Below are 11,261 nucleotides of genomic sequence, written 5' to 3'. Positions count from 1 at the left end.
CTCCTCCTCCAAGTCATTAATAAAAATGTTGAAGAGCACTGGGTCCAGGACTGAGCCCTGCGGTACCCCACTTGTTACCTCTCCTTAGTTTGAGAAGGTCCCATTGATAAGCACTCTTTGAGTCCGATTTTGTAGCGAACTTTGGATCCACCGGATCGTTGTTTCATCTAGCCCACTTTGAGCTTGTTTGCTCATCAGGATATCAATGGGCACTTTGTCAAAAGCTTTGCTGAAGTCGAGGTATATTATGTCTACAGCATTCCCACGGTCCACAAGGGAGGTTACTTGATCAAAAAATGAGATCAGATTCATCTGGCAGGACTTGTTCTTGACAAATCCATGTTGGCTTCGAGGAATCATTGCATTGTTTTCAAGGTGCTTACAGATGGTTTGCTTTATCATCTGCTCCAGAATTTTCCCAGGGATTGATGTCAGACTGACTGGTCTGTAGTTCCCAGGTTCCTCCTTTTTACCCTTTTTGAAGATAGGGACAACATTAGCCCTCCTCCAGTCATCTGGCACTTCACCCATCCTCCATGATTTCTCAAAGAGAATAGACAGCGGTTCTCAGAGTTCTTCTGCCAGTTCCTTTATTACCCTAGGATAATAGGATTGAAGACCTATTCCAAAATTAATTGGGCCAAATTGTTGGGAATATTGCAATCTCATCTGCAAGTTACAGAAAGGGGGCAGTGTTGCAGTTAGTTAATTCATGGGAATTTGGGGCATAGCTAGCCTTAGGATCTCTACAGCCTACAGCTTGATTTCCTGTGCTTCTCCCCTTCCTCCCTCTCTCTCTTTGACCTCCACCACTGCTGGAAGCACATGTGTTTGCTCTCTCTCTCTCCTGCCAGTGTTATAGAACACAAAGAAATGGACTGAACAAACTCCTTTTGAAACCCTACACTGTACCTGCATTTGTATATGCCAGAATATTGTAAGTAAACTATTTTACCTTTTCTTCACCAGAAGAAGGGTGTATTCTCCTTTTATTCTAAGATAGCCTTGTGTGCACATGAGACTGGTAAACGCTCACTCTGTTTGTTTGTTTATTTATTTCATTTCTATACCGCCCAATAGCTGAAGCTCTCTGTTTTGCCTTTTTTGTTTTTCTCTGCTAAACTGTCTTTCTAACAGGGGGCATCATGACTAAATAATCCCATCACAAATAAACCATTTTTTGTATGCCTCTCCTCCTCCCTTTGTTTTCCTTCCATGGGTACACCTGCCATCAAGATGGGTGGCAGGTAGTTACCCAGTAGAGGGTCTCTTCTGAAGTAGTGCCCTCCTTTAATAGTTTTAGTCCATTGGCCCTCCTGGCTTGTCACACCAAAACGTTCCTGATCAGCAGTCTGCTCCATGGCCTGTTTTCAGTAATCTTTTTATTATTAAGGTTGTTGTTAGTTAGGCATCCTTTGTGTGGCCTCCTGTTCATGATATGCTTCGCTGTTTTAAGATAGTAACATGTATTACTTCAAAATGTGGTAAGCTGCCGCTCCTGCTCATTCTGCTGAGTGAGGTCCTAGACTTTTGCCCCAGAGTCCTGCCCAATGTCACCCCTGATTAGGCCCACCAGCTGCTAAGGTTCAGGCTCACAGGAAGGGAAGGATGAAACTTTCCACATTAAGTGCACTATGTTAACCACTACTCAATTTATCACCAATTAGCATTAGCATCCTGCAGTGCTGCATTTAGTATTCTGCATGTTAAGATAGTTGCTATGTATGTGTATCTTAATTTATTTGCTGGTTTTGTTTTGAAAGAAAGGTTATCTTTATACACAGCCCAAAAATGTAGGTAAGGACAGGAATTACCAGAGAGCAAATGAGGAATGAATGGGGATCTCTCCCTTAATCTAGAATAGCACCCCCTTAAACTTTTCTTGCATTGTGTGCATTTAGTCAGATATCATCCAAATGGTGGACAATATTCTGTTTCCTATGTTGGAAAGTCTCTGTTTAAACAGTATTCTGTAATGCAATGTCACACAGCTTTGCTAAATATTTTTTTCTTGAAGCTTACATCACAATGCAGTGTATTTATTTGTGAGCAGGGATTCACAGACCTTTATAGCCGTGCCATTTGAAAGAGCACTAGCAGATCCATTTGCAGAATTAATCTTCTGTTGCCAAACCTCATTGCTGAGCATCCCAGGTCTGAAGCTTAGGCTGGGATACTCCACTTCATATACAGCCTGTTAACACTAATGAGTTCCAAGGCAGTGTTTTATCAAAGCAACGTGTCAAAAACTCTCCATTAATGCCTCTTGTTTTGATGTGTTAGTGTTAGTTATTAAAGAGGAACATACATTTTTTTCCTCTTGACAGGGTGTGTGGAGGGCTATCAGCAACAGAAAACTAAAATATGAACAGCTGGCATGCCTTTAATGATGCATTGTTGCATTGTTAACATAAAGCTGTTACACGCTTTGGTAAACACATAATGGGTCTCAAGAAATTAAGAGAAAATTAACATGTAAATGTTTATACAAGTCGTATTACTGTCACACCTGCAACCCAAGTGTAAATAAGATGCAAGGTTTGCATGCTGCTGCCCTGTATAAACCTCTTAATAGGTACTGACTACAACAGGTTTATGAGCAAATCTGGATATACCAGGGAAAATCTAAATATATGACCCAATATTGGGGGGAAAGAAGGAAAATAACTGGAAATGACAGAATCTGCCCTGTAACTGAGGGATGGACAAAACGTTCATTCCAAATTGATGAGAGAGACAGGTACATGCAGAGGCCTGGGTGACGCTATAGTTGGGCCCGTTATCCTCCTTGCCTCACCCTCACATATTTTTGAAGGGCCACTCATGCCTTTCAAAAGTGCAGCACATTTTGGTGACTTTCAGGAGGGTTGCCTAGTGCAGTCTCCTTTCCCTGCTGGAATGCCTTATGAATAATGCTACATAGTGATGTAGTGTCATTCCCATCAGGAAATTCTGCAGCAAATGGGAACACCACTGGGGCACATTAGCTACAGCCCTACCACCGCTTGAAGTGGTGGCAAAGTGTTTGTTCTTGTTTAAGAATGCGGGGAGGAGGACAAAACTTTCTGCCTCCTCATCTTATTACAATAAGCCCCCCATCCCAAGAGAAAATCAACAGATTTTGGACAATAAACTAAAGATTATTACAATCTTCAGGGGAGCCTTATCTGGGTTCCCAATCACAGGAGGTCTGTAAGTGCATACAGCCAAAGGCACTTTCAACTGCTTTTCAGATATTTGTGTTCAACACAGAAAGATTTGTGATGTAGCTGGGATGGCTGCTGCCTTTCCCCCACTTGCCTCATTTTTTTATAAAAGGAAGCCATAAATTACTGTAGCTCCAGGGCTGCCAGAATGACAATAGAGACACAGGTTTTCTTAATATGATTACATGCCTCATGTACACACACACACACGCGCACACACTTCATTCATTAAGATTATTACATTTGTATACTGCTCAATAGCCAAAGATCTCTGGGTGGTTTACAAAGATTAAACCCTTAAAATACATAATATAAAACCAATGTACAAAAATATGACATTTAAAAAATTATCAACAGTAAATCCCAGAACCCATTAAAAACCTTATCATATGCTATCAAATGTCATGGAGTAGAGAAAAGTCCTCCTCTGGCACCAAAAAGATGACAGTGTCAATGCCAGGTGGGAAATTCGGGGGCCACTACCAAGGAGGCTCCCCCTTCATTGCCATCCTCTGAGCCTCCCTCAGAGGGGGCATTTGGAGAAGGTCCTTAGATGATGATTATATGCACAGGCAGGTTCATACCAGGAGAGGCACTTCATCAGGTATAGCAGTCCTGAGCCATGTAAGGCTTTATAGGTCAAAACCAGCACCTTAAGTAGGGCTCAGAAACATACAGGCAGCCAGTGCAAGCAGGTAGAATTGATGTTCAATGTTCAGATTGTCTGATCCCTGCTATTAATCTGGCCCCCCACCTTTGGCATAAGTTGCAGCTTCTGAACAGTCTTCAAGGGCAGCCCCACATCCAGTGCATTGCAGTAATCTAACTCGAAGGTTACCAGAGCATAAACTACCAAAGCCAGGTTATCCCTGTCCAGATAGGGGCGTAGCTGGGTCATCAACCAAAGCTGGTAGAAGGCTCTCCATGCCACTGAGACCGCCTGTGCCTCAAGTGACAATGATGACTTAGAATCCCCTAAGCTGCAACCCTGTCCAGAACAAGATGAACACCCTCCATCTGGTCAGAAGAACCTCCCATTAACAGCATCTCAGTCTTGTCTGGATTAAGTTTCAGTTTTATAGTCCTTATCCAGTCCATCGTGATTTAAAACCACAGTGGATATCATTAAAAGTACTTTAATAATAATAACAACAACAACAACAAGTTGCATTTGTATAGAATTTTTAGTGTAGTCAATGCACTTTACAGAGGTTATCTCAGTAACAAGATGATCCTATGGTGATGCTGGTGGTGAGTTTCCATGGTGAAACTACTGATTCTCCCCCCCCCCCCACACACACCTTGTCTCTAAAGGGAGGGAAATTACTAAACATCCCCGGGGATTCTTGACAGCTTCCAATATGGCCCAGGAACACCCTGTTTTGACACCTGCCACTGGTGAGACATTCACACAGAGCTTTTGTGGGTGTGCTGTAGGGTGGCCTTCCAGCAGAGTGACGTTTACATCACTTCCTACAGCTCCTGAGCCAGCCAAATGCCAGCTGTAGAATTGCACCCTAACAGTCATTATTATTCCCTAAGGGAAAGGCTGGGTAGGAGTGTGTGTCCTTCTGAGTGCCACTCCCTGGCAGTGGACAGAGCACCATTAGGCAACATTGCGCAGCTTTGCCACTTTGGGCTGGCCCTGGTATCAGCATTACACTTCTTGGCAATGGAAACTAATCACCCAATTTGTAGAATCCGCACGCTAAGCATCTCTATGTGTTACTGCTGTCTGCCATGTTGAAGTGTTCGCTGTGGCATTTCCATGTGGTAGGAATCATGTGGAAGACTGGGACATTTTTATATGTCCTGTACAGAAACCATCACATGCCAGGTAATAAATAAAGGCTAAATATTATTAGTAAGCAGTGGTAGCAAATGTGTCAGTAACCATGCCCTTTCCCTTTTCAATGCGTCAGTATGCCCTTTTCTTTATTAAGCAGGAGCACCTCATAAGGCAGTCTTGTTAAAAGCTGCCACTTCTGAAACAGCACATTTCTCTCCCGATCACACACACACACCATTTTAAATTGAAAAGGGCTTTCGCTTGTAATACTGGTAATTACATGTAAATTATCTGCTATGCTTTCATAAATGTTCTCCTTAACAAGAATGCCTAATTCATTTTCAGAGCAACATGGATAATCTCCCTTGATCCATGAAAGCATGTGGATTAGGTCACAAAAAATGATAATATTTAATAATTTGTGTCAAGAGGTAAATGAGTTTGTGCCTGTTGGCTTTTCTCCTCTGCCTCATTTTAATTTAATGCACTGTGAATAGCCTTAACATAGTGTGCAGATTCTCTTCCGTCATTGTGAACTTACTTAAGCTTTGATACTTGAAACTGATAGTTGCTAATTCTTTCATAATCCCTTGCAAATGGTTCCCCTGCACCAACAGGAAATATATTTTAGAGCTAAAACTCAGGATTTTGTTATAAGTGATATTTAGAATGGCCTTTTCTACTAAATGTCACTAATGGAGCAATGTGACAAAGATAATTGTCACTGAAAAATTGAATTATGGTCTGTAGTTAAAAAACAACAGGAAAAAGGGCTGTTTAATTTGAATGATCTAGTGGAGGCATGTTTTCCTGTTCCTATGACCAGACATGAGGCACAATCTTGCAAAATTTAGTCATGACTAAATCCCATTGAAAGGAATGGTATGAGATTTAGTTACAACTACTTTTTTCTTGATTTTGGCCATGGTCTTAAAGATGTACATTGTCAGTCACCGATCATCATTGTAAATATCAAGAAATCCCAGTCAGGAGAAAGATAGCCATTGATTGATTGATTGATTGATTGATTGATTGCATTTATACCCCACCTTTTTTCCTCTTGCAAGGAACCCAAGGCAGCTTACATTATCCTCCTCTTCTCCATTTTATCCTCACAACAACAACCCTGTGAGGTGGGTTGGGGTGAGCGTCTGTGACTGGCCCAAAGTCACCCAGTGAGCTTCCATGGCCGAGTGGGGACTAGAACCCAGATCTCCCGGCTCCCAGTCCAACACTCTTGCCACTACACCACACTGGCTCTCCAGTGTTATGCTTCAGTCCCACTGAAATCCATGGGATGTTAGTTAAGATTAAATTAAGCCTTGCTGGTTTCAAAGGGTCTTACATGTAATTACGTGTTCTCTTTTTCTGCTTTGCGTTCCTAACTCAGCATCTGTAGTAAGTTGCCACCCATGAATGCTTATTCCATTTTACAATAAATAGCTTCTAAAGTGTTTGTTGTTGCTGTTGTTCAGTCGTTAAGTTGGATCTGACTCTTCGTGACCCCATGGACCATAGCACACCAGGCCTTCCTGTCATCCGCTCTCTCCCGGAGCGTGCTCAAGTTCATATTCATTGCATCGGTGATGCTATCTAGCCATCTCATCCTCTGTCGTCCCCTTCTCCTTTTGCCTTCAATCTTTCCCAGCATCAGGGTCTTTTCCAGGGAGTTTTCTCTTTGCATTAGGTGGCCAAAATATTTCAGCTTCAGCTTCAGTATCTGTCCTTCCAATGAGCAGTCAGGGTTGATTTCCTTTAGGATGGACTGATTTGACCTCCTTGCAGTCCAGGGGACTCGTAAGAGTCTTCTCCAGCACCACAGTTCGAAAGCATCAATTCTTCGGCGCTCAGCCTTCCTTATAGTCCAGCTCTCACAGCCATAACTTATTACTGCAAAAACCATAGCTTTGATTATACAAACCTTTGTCAGCAAGGTGATGTCTCTGCTTCTTACTATGCTGTCTAGGGTTGCCATAGCTTTCCTCTCAAGGAGCAAGCGTCTTTTAATTTCATGGCTACAGTCACCATCTGCAGTGATCTTGGAGCCCAAGAAAGTAAAATCTGTCACTGCTTCCATTTCTTCCCCTTCTATATGCCAGGAAGTGATGGGGCCAGATGCCATGATCTTCGTTTTTTTAATGTTGAGTTTCAAACCAGCTTTTGCACTCTCCAATTTCACCCTCAACAAGAGGCTCTTGAGATCCTCTTCGCTTTCTGCCATTAGGGTGGTATCGTCTGCGTATCTGAGGTTGTTGATAATTCTCCCGGCAATCTTAATTCCGACCTGTGATTCATCCAACCTGGCATTTCTCATGATGTACTCTGCATAGAAGTTAAATAAGCAGGGCGACAATATACAGCCTTGTCCTACTCCTTTCCCAGTTTTGAACCAATCGGTTGTTCCATGTCCGGTTCTTACTGTTGCTTCCTGACCTTCGTACAGGTTTCTCAGGTGACAAGTAAGGTGGTCTGGTACTCCCATTTCTTTAAGAATTTGCCACAGTATTGTGATCCACACAATCAAAGGCTTTAGCATAGTCAATGAAGCAGAAATAGACATTTTTCTGAATTCTCTTGCTTTCTCCATGATCCATCAATCGAATGTTGGCGATTTGATCTCTAGTTCCTCTGCCTCTTCGAAACCCAGCTTGTACTTCCGGTAGTTCTCAGTTCGCATACTGCTGTAGCCGAAGAATGTCAGAGAATTCTGTTATGGACTCTAGTCCCCCTGGAATCCGTGGCGGAATGGCCTCCCGCCCCCCACCACCCCGTGGAATCCCCCCAGGATGGAGCTTACCTGGGGTGGATGCGGATGTGGCGGCAGCTCCAGTGGTGGTGGCTCCAGTGGCTCCAGCAGCAGCTCCAGTGGCGGCTCTGGCTGGTCTCCCAGCCGGCCGCTGCCGGGCTGCTGTGGCCACAAATGGTGGCCGTTATAGCGGCCACCATTTGCGTGCTTGCAGGCAGCCATGATAGGCTACGTAAGTATTTACGTAGCCTATCACAGCAAAGAGCAGGGATGCAAATGGCGGCCGCTATGCCATTTGCGCCCCTGCTCTTTGCCATGATAGGCTATGTAAGTATTTACATAGGCTATCACAATAAAGGCGGCCACGCAAATGGCATAGTGGCCGCTTCGTAAATACTTACATAGCCTATCACGGCAAGGAGCAGGGCATCCCCTACACAGGACGCCATTTGCATCCGCAGCAGCCTGGCAGCGGCTGGAGGCCCCACTGTGGATCAGCCTGGCTGGTGGCTCTGCGGACTGGCTGCAGAGAGGAGCCAGCCGGGCAGGATTCCAGGGGGGAGGACTGGATCACCTCCCCCCCTATCGAGGATTCCATGGGGAGGACTGGATCGCCTCCCCCCCCCAGCGGATGCCCTGACCGGAACCAGGTAAGGGAGTCGTACATCCCTACTGAAGCCTTGCTTGTAGGATTTTGAGCATAACCTTGCTGGCATGTGAAATGAGCACAACTGTATGGTAGTTTGAACACTCCTTGGCATTGCCCTTCAAAGTGTTTTGTTACAAGGTGCCAAATACATTTCTCTCTCTTTATCATAGAAAACTAACATGGCATTATATGTTATCTCTGGAATGGGGCCATCATGAACTCTTGACTGTGTCCTCAGGGTGTCAAATACAAATGTCAAAAGTTCTCTGTGTATCTTTAGGAAGTGGCATCCATTGTTGTCCACTGTCTGATTTTTCCGAAGGGGCAGGATGGGTGGGCGAGGTGGGAGTATTTGCTATTGTGTGCCAGTCCGTGATGGTGCCCAGGCTACCACCAGACAGCTCCAACACTTTTCCTTGACTACCTTTGCTGCCCTGAACTGGGGTTTGTTTGTTTGTTTACAGTATTTGTATACCGCTCCATATCTAAAACAGATTTTGGAGTGGTGAACTCAAAAGATAATAAAACAGTAAAAGAATAAAAAGATTAAAACTCCATATTAAAATTATACTTAACCCCCCCACACACACACACAAGATTTCCAGTAGAAACTGTGGCTGGTCAATTAAGGAATGCCTCCTGGAACAGTGCTAGGATTGCAGAGGGAAGGAATAAATAGTCAGTTCTTGCCATGGATGGAGATAAGCAGTGGGTTCCCCCTAGGATCTGTACAGAGACTGGTGTTTTTTTAACTTGTTCATAAATGATCTGGAGTTAGAAGTGAGCAGTGGGGCCAATTTTGCTGATGACATCCAATTATTTAGGGTGGTTAAAACAAAAAGAGATTGCAACCCCCCCCCCCCAAAAGGATCCTAACTGGGGGAAAGGGCATTAAAATGGCAGATGTAGCTCAATACAAGCAAGTGTAAAGTAGTGCATATTGGGGCAATCCCTCCCCCCCCCCACACACTACATGTATATGCTGATAATGCTGCTGGGGTCCAAGCTGGTGATGAATGACCAAGAAAGAAGTCTTGGTGATGGGGTGAATAGTTCATTTGTAGCTGCTGTGAAAAAGACATGCTGGACATTAGAAAAATGATCCAAAATAAAACTACCAATATCATAATGCCCTCATACAAATCTATGGTGTGATGACACTTCAAATTCTGTATACAGTTCTGGTCAGTGCACCTTAAAAAGGATATTGTAGAGATGAAAAGGTGTAGAACTTGTAGCAAGGGGTGCATTCGCTTGACCATGCATTGGCTAGTCAAGTTAACATCCTACAGTTTGAAGGGGGGCAAATTGCTTGAAAGGGGTGCAGAAGAGGACTCCAACCAACAATGTCAGAAGGAGACAGTACAGATGAGTCCATCCATGACAAACCTTCAGTGATCTATAGATTTTTCACAAGACTTGGACAGATTTACCAGTCTTGATTAGACAAATCTACTCCTTGTACTGCAGTGCAATGTGTTGTAATACCTGGTTTAAGCTTTATCTATATGATTAGAGTTTATCTACTGCAGGGTCATGACATAGGCCTTGGGCATCTAGCACCTAAATCCTTTCATAGCTTTCTTGCTGCCAAAGGTAGATCCCTCTCTAATGGAGGATTCAGATGAGAGCCCTTCATTACCATCAAAACAAAACAAAACAAAACAAGGAGTTCTGACCCTTCATTCGAAGGCTGTGAGAGTTCAAATTCTGGCACTCTGCTACTAATTCTTTGAGGCTTTCAACACTCGGTTTTTTTTGCCAGTTCTTGTGAAGTATTTCATAAGGCTTTTCTGCATTACGATGAAGAGACAAATCAATCATATGATAAAATATCGACATATACCTTTCACACATGGCAGGAGGAAATACAAAGGGAAGAAAGATGTGGGAAAGACCTTTGCTAGCTAGAGATCAAACTTGACCCTGCTGACCAATTCCCTACATTATAATTAAAAGTCCCATTTTAATTTGTCTCTGTGCATACTGTTTGTATGTTTTTTTTATGTTTTTAAATTTTGCATATTGTATTTTTTAATTTTTTTTACCTTCGTAAACTGCCCAGAGAGCTTTGGCTGTGGGGCAGTATAGAAATGTTAATAATAATAATAATAATAATAATAATAATAATAATAATAGTAATAATAGTAATAATACTAGAAAAGGGCAACCAAAATGATCACAGGCTGGAGACACTACCGTATGAGGAAAGGGTACAACACTACTACTTTTTAGCTTAGGAAAAAACAAGTCAAGGGGGACATGATAAAGATGTACAAAATGACGCATGGTGTGGAGAAAGTGGAGAGTGCTATTGTGTTCATGTCCTGTTGTGGGCTTCCTATGGGTATCTTCTTACCCACTGTGTAAACAGAATGCTGGACTAGATAGCCTTTGTCTGATCCAGCACAGCTATTCTTATGTTCTTATTACTGTTTTATTTTTGTTAAAAGTAAAGTATTAAGCACCTTCATATTAGTTCATTCAGTCTAGTATCTTAAGACATTGGCAAAAATAAACAAAGAGAACTTCTAGATTTTCTTAAACTCTGGAATTTCAGGGTAAGCATGTTTACTTGGAAGCAAGTTCAATTAAGTTCAATGGGGCTTTTCTGCAAGTAAGGTTTGCTTAGGATTGCAGACTCAAGCACAAATTGTTATAGTGCTTACTGTACCACCATTCAGATAATGATAATATACTGTATGTATTATTTATTGCAGGAGTAGATTGCCCTGTATTACTTTGATGCAATCAATATGTTATTCAAATTTGTATTTACTACAAAAAGCAATCTATTCCAGCTTCAGAGAAATGATAAAGAGGCATTTTGCATAGTGACATTCAATAACAGATTTTATAGTAATTTCCATG

General features: G+C 42.6%; 1 pseudogene; it reads left to right on the top strand.

Annotated features, from left to right (window-relative positions):
* Nucleotides 1-9,736: 9,736 nt before the first annotated feature.
* On the top strand, nucleotides 9,737-10,301 carry LOC146351481 (protein RER1 pseudogene; annotated as a pseudogene).
* The last annotated feature ends 960 nt before the right edge of the window (nucleotides 10,302-11,261 follow it).

This window comes from Heloderma suspectum, chromosome 3 (assembly GCF_057233095.1).
Source record: "Heloderma suspectum isolate Gila_16-S chromosome 3, 16-S_ref, whole genome shotgun sequence".
Lineage (NCBI taxonomy): Eukaryota > Metazoa > Chordata > Lepidosauria > Squamata > Helodermatidae > Heloderma > Heloderma suspectum.
This window is presented reverse-complemented; position numbering and strand designations above follow the sequence as displayed.